Below are 10,061 nucleotides of genomic sequence, written 5' to 3'. Positions count from 1 at the left end.
ACTATCTTTCACTGGTAATATTTGATTTAGGCTGTTTTCTTATCCATCTTCTCCGTAAAGCAATGAACTTGCTTTCATACAAATAGACACAACTACTATTGAAAAAGCAAGCTAATTCTTCCATTTTACAGGATGAATCATTAATAGAAATAAAAAACTATGTTTATTTAGATAAACTGTGTGCATGATATAGAGGTCTGTCCCTGCTTCAAGACTGTCCTTGTTTTTAATCTGCTTCTATAGTTATTGAATGTGGAAGTATTTCTCTTGGAAGAGACAGAATAATTTTTAACTTTAAATTAATATGCAAATCTCATTTGTCATATAAAGCTATATAAACAATGACTTCAGAAACTACTTACAATCATACAAACCATGTAGTGTCTGTGCTTTTGAAGATCTGTATAGGTACACTCTGTCTGAGTCAGCAATTTGGAAAAAATCCTTCAGTTCAGTAACTACTTACATCTCATTTCTACTACTCCATTAACCTTGAAGACTGACATTCTTCATGATTGCACATATTGTGTCTATAAAATGTTTCTGTACAGTGTCATAGATCTGCATTGCRTCATACAGAAAAGCCAAAATCACATTCCTGGCAAGGGAGCACAAACAGAGACTGCCTGGATTAAGACAATGGGAAAGGCAAAAGAACAATATAAACTGATTAGGCTTTGTGTTCTAATTACTGTCTGTGGCTTGTTATTATTGTATTTGAGTCTATCATGTATTTTTACAGCAGAAAAAATCACTAGCAATCAAAACCAGGTGTTTATCATGGAGAGTAATTTGCATTCCAGAAGAAATGAAACAGCATCTCCTGAAAGGGTTGAACATAAAACCTGTAAAGAACGGTCCAACAGCATATTAGGAGGCTCAAGGCAGCTGATGGTCCACTGATTCCCTTCATCACAGGGAAGTGAGTGGATGTTTGGAAGGTGTGTGAAGGCAGTAAGGTGTTGCCTATTCCATTTACCTGTTTTGAACACAGAGCATATGAAAGCAAAAACTGTACCTTTGTGTAGTGTTAGCAAAAATGTTCAGCGAGGCTGAATGTTCAAAGGCTCGCTTACTTGTCTGAAGCTAACAGTGACTCCTTCATTCTGGCACAGAATTGAACCATAAATAGCTACAGTAAATTTTAAGAACTAGAGACAAATAATTTATGTCTACTGTGTAAGATTCTAACCTACTCATCCTTACTCCTGGGAATGTACTTTCTCATGTGTGTTCCTGGAATGTAGAATATTAAGAAAACACTAAATACCTCTGTAGATACATTTCTATTTGAAATAAATACAGTTTGATGGCTAATATGAGGAATAATCAGGGAGCATTTAAAGTAGAATGTTTGGAATTGGATGCTGCTGCTTTAATATGCTGTCCAGTGAAGTGCCTGAGTATGTTTGAAGAGAAAGGGACAGATCTCTCTGAAGAACGGTGTTTTACAATGCAAATTTAGTCAAATGTTCCCAAAGCAGTAGACAATCTTTCCTTTGGTGTGCATCCTCTCTAGTTTTATCAGGGAACAAGAAGAGATGGAAGAAACCAAAGAAGGTTGTCTTAGCCCCAGCTGACCCTCGCTAACCTGCTGGGCAAGCCCAAAAATGCTAGAGTCAGGTTAGGAAAGCAGGAAGAAGCAGAGAGAGAACTGAAAGGGAAGAAAATATGGTCACACCAGATGCTGATGCAAAGGAAGATTTGCTAAGAATTCCTGTTCTCCTGCTTTGCCATAGGCACAAAAGCAGCCTGAGGGTATTGGGGAACACAGATCTGGGAGCCAGCTGCTTTGTTAAACATAAGTGATGTAATGAGTTATGGTTTTATCATACAACTAAATGGGGAGAAGACTGAGACCAAAATAGGACTGCTATTGATGTCTGGCAAAGCAACAGCAGAATCCAGAATACTGGAAAAGTGGGTACAGTGCTTTCACCCAGGATCTTGGCCACGAGAGGCAGCAATTAGCTGTGCCCCATGACAAACCTGATAAAGGCAGCCAAAATTGTAACATTTTAATCTGACCTAAGTTAGAGAAAGCTGAATTGACTAGATGAAAATAACTCCTCAAGACTGAGAGTAGGGCAGTACTCTAAAGGAGGACATCTGCAGTCCTGAGAATCACTTTCTAGGACCAGATTGAGTCTCAGAGCATTTTAGCCTGAGGTCATTATAAACAAAAAGCTAATTTCTGGTCATGGAAAGAATGTAATCCCCAAAGCACATGAGTTACCTGTTGAAGACTTACAAAAAGTAAAACACTATAGAATATAATTAATATGGCTACATATACTTTTTTTTTTTTCTTTTACTTTTAAATTTGTGATACATGAAATGGAAAAAGAACACCCCTGGCTATTCTGAGTTATCTTCCCTACCCAAAGTTGTGGGACAGGGACAGGCTTACCTCTGAAGATGAAATGAGAGAAATCCCCAAACTCTCCTCCAGAACATACATACAGGAAACTTTCCTGCTGTATTGTATCTGGAGTGACATTTACCACTCAACAAGGCTTCCCAGTGGTCCATAGGTTACACAGGTCCATTTTTTTAATTCCCCAACCCAAATGGTGTAAATTGAAAATATTAATGTAACAGATTTGCTGCTTGTGAGCAAGGAAAAAGACTTGAGTCACATGACAGCACATGTCAAGCTTTTCTTCTAAGTGACATGACAGCCAGCTCTAGCATGCTCTCTACACATTTCTATCCAGAGAAGTCCACTGGAATGTGCTCTAGAAAAAGCAGAGGGGCAATGTGATAGCTTTGCTCCTAATTAATGTGCAACATTGACAAAAGCTGAGGTTACAACTTCTCTGYCCAAAACCAAGCATCAGTCTAAACAGAACAGGACTGATTAGCAACGTTAATCAAAGACATGTTCTGACCGACCATTTATTTTTTCGTGTCATAAACGTTTTTGCTTCCCATACTACTGCCACGAAAGAAAATTACAGTGGGTGTGGGGTCATGGTTGTAAGTGCTGTATTTGTGCAGAACAACATGATGACAGAGCACAAAAGAACAAAGAAGGAGGGCAATGATGCRTACCTTTTCCTGGCTCACTCACATTTGTAAGACTGGCCTGTTCTTGTTCTTGGAATAACATGTAATCCTATTAACTGTGAGGTTATTCAATTCAGAAGTGAAGCACAAGAAGCCAGTTTTTTGCATAATCCACAAATTGTGCTCCTATAGCTTTGACATCCCAATGCTATCTTCCTTGGCTTGCAAGTGATCAAGAAAATTAAATAATTTTCATTCTAGTTCTCATTTATCTGAAGTAAGTATAAAGACTAATGCTACAAAACAAAATTAAGGCTAGTTGTTTATTATTCAAAAACTACTTGTTACTTTTCCTAGTTTCCATAGGCAATGCTTTTAAAGAGTGGGTAAAAGTGAAAGTTAAAAGTGAAAGGTTTTAGTGAAACAGGAATACAAATGAAGGAACTTAAGCCACATGGAAGGCGAGAAGCTCACTGCCAGTTCACAGGCTTATGAGTGAGAACCACCTACTGAAAAGCTCTTATTATTAGGGTCCAGATATGCAGATGAAAAGAAATGTTACTCATTTGCAACTAGCAGAAAATTTCTGGCTTATTTTTCTACTCATTTGTCAGTGTAATTAATTACAGTGTAATTAAAATATTAATGCCTGGCTCCAGAAGAGCTGCAATATTCATTCTCTTGCAGTGGGGAATTTCTGTCCTTTGTAACTTCATGGCTTCTGTTTCCCTGGCTGGGCTGAATAGGTGATCTGCTCATTGTTTTTAAGATGATGAGCTTCCTTCTGCACATCTAGACTGGGGYTTCCCAACTGGGCAGCAGCTTCCAGCTATATGCTTGCTTAGTCTCTTCAGTTGCCTTCAGCTGCCTGGGAACTTTAGGAAGCCTCTCAAGAGGGCTGAGCCCTGGCCATGTGTGCTCAGCCCCCTGGTGTCGCACTCACGGCCTTCAGCCACCTGATGGGAGGGTATAGCGAGAACAGACATGGGCTCCTCTCAGAGATGTGCCGGGAAAGGACATGAGACAAGGGACACAAACTCCAGCAACAGAAATTATGATTATTTATGACAAAACTTTTAAGCAGGAAGTCAGTCATGCCCTGCAACAGGTTGCCCAGATGGGCTATGGAATCTCCATCCTTTGAGAAGTTCAAAACTTGACTGAGCTGATATACATTGTCCCTGCTTTGAGCAGCCTCTTGGATCAGATGGCCCCCAGAGGCCCCCCCAACCTAAAGAAACTCTATTACTCTAGAAACACTAATACAAGAATTGCCTTGGGGAAGTTAGTGTGAAAGAATATGTCTAATCTAAAAAATTGCTAATGGGATGCTGGGAAATTGTCTTCATGATCCCCTCCATAATATTTTGAATAGCAGCATTTTAAAATACCAAAAACATTGAGCACTGAAAAAAAGTGTTTGGCCTTCTGCTTTGTGCTTACATGATAGGTACATGTAAGTAAGTACATCTCCTCTCTGCCACACCGAGAAGACATATTTCTGGCCCAGGTAACTGAGCATCTTTGTTGCCCTCCTCTGAACTTGCTTCATCCCATCCACATCTTTCTTGTGCTGAGGACCCCRGACCTGAATCCAGTACTCCAGGTGGGGTCTCGTGAGGGTAGAGTAGAGGGGGAGAATCATCTCCCTCAAGGTGATTGTCTCAATTTCTTGACCCAGGATAATGTACGGGTTGGGAATTTGTGTAGATTCAAGTGAGACTGTATTTAATTTACAAGTCAGATTCATAGATGATGACAGTTTATGATGGATGTGGGGACTTAACATCTGTTTACCCATTGTCCTCTGAGTGCATGTCCCTGGGCAGTGAACAAGAAGGGCTGTATGATAGAGCCCTTCTCTAATGCTCCTTTCTTTAAAAAAAAAAAAAAACAAAGAAGCCTATAAATTAATTGTACATTTTGCAGGCATTGGTAAATTCTTACAGGCAAACATTTGTTAATCTGTTGTGCAAGGTGATGATAAATAATGAAAGAAAAAAAGAAATAAAATGGAAAAATCAAGGGCTGTAACTTATTATKGTACAACCTGAGCAAAACTTAGTCATCATTTTTTGTCTTCTAAAATTATTTTGGTCTCAACACAWACAACACTGTAGGGGGTAAAAGGTAATGTTAAGCATGCAAAGATATAATTGTCTTAGTTTCAGAGTTCCATAGTGTAACAATACACTGCAGCAAGAGAGCAGCAAGCAATAACGTGATTACATATTTCATATGTGTAATTGAAAACTAAGGCTATATCCAGACTTTTCATTTAGGGAAGAAAGCATATGCCATTCTATTCAGCAGTGGTACAATGAAAGAGTTTTCACATTGCCTTTAACAGGGTGTAAATGYTTTCGAATTTTTTTACTGTAGATTTCTCCTCAGTTTTGTTCCTCTTTATATTACTTAATGTCTCAATATTGCAAAACTAACAAGCACATGGCATCCTACAGCTTCACTTTAAATATTTGAATGGGCCCATTGATTTAACTATGTCTTTGAATGGTCTGATGTGCACTATCCTGGTGTCAATGAACACTCAGAGATGCTAATCCATTAACCTAAAAAAGAATGAATGAAGAYTGTTGGAGGGTAATTATTGGAGAAGTCACTTAAAAGTACCTTAAGAATATCAAACGTCTGGAAAATTCCATTTTGATGCCACAGCTCCTGTAATTCCAGCACCTCTGTTGTATCAAATCAACTTCTTGTGAAATACACTGAAGCAACAAAAGCACTCAGGCACCCTGGATGCTTAATTTCTAATCAAAAAGTTGTAGTTCCATTGTGCACATTTATATGGACTGAGAAATTTGAGTTTTCCTTCTACATGGTGTTTTAAGGATTGCAGCAAAAGCAAAGTTCTATATTTGGTGGAGAAGTTTGCTGTTTTGAATCAAGGCATTCACTGTCATGAAAATGTCMTACTGAGTTGTAGGCTACCTAGATTGTAAAGCAAATTCAACACTCAATAGTGAAGACTTTTCAGGGCCCAGCTTACATTTGATTAGGTATAAATGCTTTGAAGAATGTTATTCTTAGAAAAAAAAGGTTGTTTATATAGATGATCTTGATTTATTCAGTGTTAGTATTYATTTGATTACCATTCAATATAGTTTTGTATGCAAAGCTCTTATTCCAGAAACATTTTATGGCCTTAAGAGTCCCTTGCTTAACTCCTTGCATACTTTCAGCACAGCTGCTGGTTTGCTGTTGCAGTAAATGCAGATGGATCAATGCTTTAAAATTCCCTCTGTTGAGAAAGGAAGGACAATGAAGATGCACAGAAAATCTCTCCCACAGTTCCATGTACATCTGYGGTCAGCCTGGCCCCACCAAGTTCTACACATCTTTCATTTTATTTACACACCTCTTGTCTTTTATTTATTCCAGCACTCTGTAARCATTATTCTGCCAATAGTTTAAATAACTGAAGTCGGCAAATGCAACAGATCTTATATGTTCTTGTCAAGGGTTATAAGACTCTGCTAAGAACACAGCAATGCAGAATGTGACCCTATTCACTTCCTTCCTCCTTTGAGCTCTGCTTGTTAAAGCTAATTATCCCTTAAACACATCTAGTAGTCTTCTTTTTCCAAAGAAAGAAGGGAAATTACAGATGTAGGACATTTAAATAAGACACAAAATTAAAAAWTAAGTTTTGCTKAAACAAAGATATGCAGGACTTTGCAGGCTAAAAATTCTGTTTAAACTCTAAATTTTGACCAATTGAACATTTTCAATGCATTGGTATAGTTTTTATTATGTTATATTAACAAAAATCTGCCATATTAGTTGGAACATAAAAGAAAAAAGAATAGGAGAAAACAGCTTTAAATATGGCTACTTCTTCTCTATCTCTGTAGAACTGTATGATAGATGCAATTTTTAATGACTGGCTCTCATGTTTATTGGTTGTTGGGATACAGGGCAAAGAGGTTACACATGGATGTCATGATTAGGACAGGATTAACTTTGTCAGAGGGGGAATTTAAAGGAATTGAACCATTCATGACTGATTACAATGAAAAGCGATTAGGTTAAAAGTGTCTGCACCTCTTTCCTCCACAAGTAACAAAGGGGACAGCAGATGGATTCAAACAAGTCAGCACTGTACCACACAGYGGCTTAAGTCTTGCTTGCACCCAAATGTGATCACTTCAGCCTCTCCAAGCATGACTGCATATTGCCGTGTGTGTGCAATAATTTAGCTAAAGGCCCTCAAGAGTTTACTAAAGAACCTCTATAAGTTCAGACTTGTATGCCGGTTATGTCTACATCACATTGAAAAGTGTAACATTAAAGGCACATAATCTTCTTAGCATCCAGTACTGTGTATGTACCAAAGAGGCACACACATAGGACTGGGGACAATACACAGCTAGTGCAGCTGAGGGGCTGTATATGTGCCCTGGCCCTGCATGACTTTAAAATATCAGAAAGAACCTTTCCTTGGARTAAAACGCTCAGTGTGGCAGACCCATGTCAATTAAATGTTAAGTCTGGGCTAGGTAGATTATTCATAATGCAATTCTCCCACATGTATTTTCCAAAATAAGGTATTTAAACTTATCTCTGTGGAGGTTGTTATTTCCAATAAATGAATGCTAGCCATGGTAATTACTTTGAAGTAAGAGAGTCCACTACCAAAATTTCTCAGATAGCTAAATCTAAATCTGGTTAAATTTCTCTGTCCTTTCACAAAGTGTTGCCTGCTCTTCACAGCCTTAYTGGCAGATTGAAGATAGGATGTTCTAAAATGCTGCTATGGATGATTTTTATCACAGTAACTGGTGAAAAGTAACAACCTCTTCATTGTCCTGGAAATGATATTTCTAGGGTGGGTCTATATGTATGGGCAGAAAATGCCACTGTTTGTCAAACTAAATAATAAAATTTATAAAAACAAAATGATACAGAGACACATTTACAAAAGCACACAAATCTGCATGAATAGATGGCAGCTCAGAATCAAAGGAATGAAAAATTCCAGAAAGTATCCACGACCTTGGTCCTAGACCAGTCTTCTGGTGACATACTAGTATGATCCAGGACATCTCAAAGTAGGATCATATGCATTTGTGCCCGCAAAGACTTCTAGTAAGGTGCAATTTGATGGCAGAGGAAGAGGACCCTGACAGCAAAGCTTGGTACAAGTTGCTTGCTGCTGGCAAGCTTACTCTCCCTGTTGTAATTGCATCCACACCTCACTGGTGCCTTAAACTGAGCAAGAAGCTTAAACCACAAAAGAAATGCCAGTCTCACGTTCCAAACTTTGTAGRCACGAACTGAAATGGAGATTGATTTTGTTTCATTTAAATCCTTCTCSAGAACCTCTGTTGTTATGCCACAAATGTGATTCCTTGTTGGTGTTGGGTTTGTGTTCTCCTATTTAAAACAATGCCAGGTTTAGCCAGGTTCTGTGTCGACTCCATCCTCCTCTTCCATGTTTGTACAAGACCTGTCTAATTGCARGGAGGCAAAGGGGATAGGGCAGGAAGGCAACTAGAATTGTACAATACAGATCACTTCAGAMTTCACTACCACACTCGTACCATGTGTTAATTTTTTTAAGAGTAACTGATTTTCTCTCTAAACTTTCAGGACCAGAAATATGCATTGAACACAAAATCTGKTTTTTTTGTTTGTCGTGGCTGTTCTGCTGCTTGTCTAGGCCTTTGAAAACTCCAGATTCTTCAGAAAAAAAATGAGTGGACAATTGCTATCCAGCTGTGTAAGCTGCACTCAGCATCAACTGATGCTGATATGATGCAGTCTGAATGAGAAGGATTTCTAATAAAAAAAAGATTTCTACTACAGCAGCCACAAGTATATCAACGGTGCTGTTGCGAACKGCACATGCTAAACCAGACAAAGGATTCCTGCTATGCAAAACATCATCTCCACTGAAAAAACATCAGCCATATTTTGTCCTACTGCAGTGAAGACAGGAAATCTCCCACAATATAATATATCTAAAGAACTAAGATGCTATTAACTCCTTTGTATTCTTCCCTTTGAAACAATTTTACAGTCCTTCAGACAAATACCTACCAAATGAGGTCACATTTAGGATTTTGCTACAGTTGGTACTTTTATTTTTCTGCCGAGCAGGATTATCAGGGTAGCTCCATTTGAGATGCTTCAATTTAACAAATGAAAGAGAGCTTTTAGGAAGTGTAGTCTCTTATAAGACTCTCCAGACAAATGCACTAGAAAAGTGCTTGCTCAGTAGCGCTCTCTGTTCTCTTAAGCTCCCTTGTCCGATACTGCTCAAATTGGCTCTGTTAGGAAACAGGATTTGAAAGATTATTGCAAGACCACTCTGAAGTTTTAGATCCTAGTTCCCTCAGAGCACTTCTGAAATTGAGTTTTATCTTATGAGGCTGTCCTGTAAAGTAAAAGGGTAATTAACGCAAAATATCAGGAGGCGTCCTTTATTTTAAATTTAAGACAGCCCCGCACAACTTAACCTCTCTTAGAAGTCAGCTCCGTCGAAGAGGTCTCTGCATTGAAGTGTCACCTCCCATTCCCCTTCCCAGGGCGGGACAGCAGCGAGCATCCTGCGCGCAGGAGCTGGAAAGCTCCAGTAAAGCCTCGGGCTCATTAGCTTTTTTTGCCTAACGAAACGCACTTTCCTTCAAGCCCCGGTGCTGATTTGAAAAAAATCTCCTGAACATTCACGCTGAACACAGCTTTACTCCGCTCCCGTGGGGCGGGGAGACATCGAGCTCCACGCCGGGCTGGCCGCGAGCGACAGCCACCGGGGAAGAAGCGCCGTGCCGGGCTGGCCAGGCTGCAGCGCTCCCCCGGCACGGCCACCGGACCCTGCTCCGGCCCTCCAGGCTCTCCCGGGGCCGTCGGCGGGACAGCACGCCCGGGGCTCACCGCGGAGCTCCGCAGCCACCGCGACACCGGTGCGGGCTCGCAGGTCGCCGGCGGTCGCGGCAGGTGCCGGCGGAGCGGGCGGTGGAAGTGGCGCCTCCCCGGGACCGCCGCCCGCCCGCCCGCCGAGGAACCACGGCCCGCGCCCCCCGCGCCGC

Source organism: Malurus melanocephalus, unplaced genomic scaffold, assembly GCF_030028575.1.
Source record: "Malurus melanocephalus ecotype Western Australia unplaced genomic scaffold, MMel_1.1 scaffold_334, whole genome shotgun sequence".
In the NCBI taxonomy this organism is placed as follows: Eukaryota; Metazoa; Chordata; class Aves; order Passeriformes; family Maluridae; genus Malurus; species Malurus melanocephalus.
The sequence above is the reverse complement of the archived record's forward strand: the minus strand, read 5'-3'. Positions refer to the sequence as shown.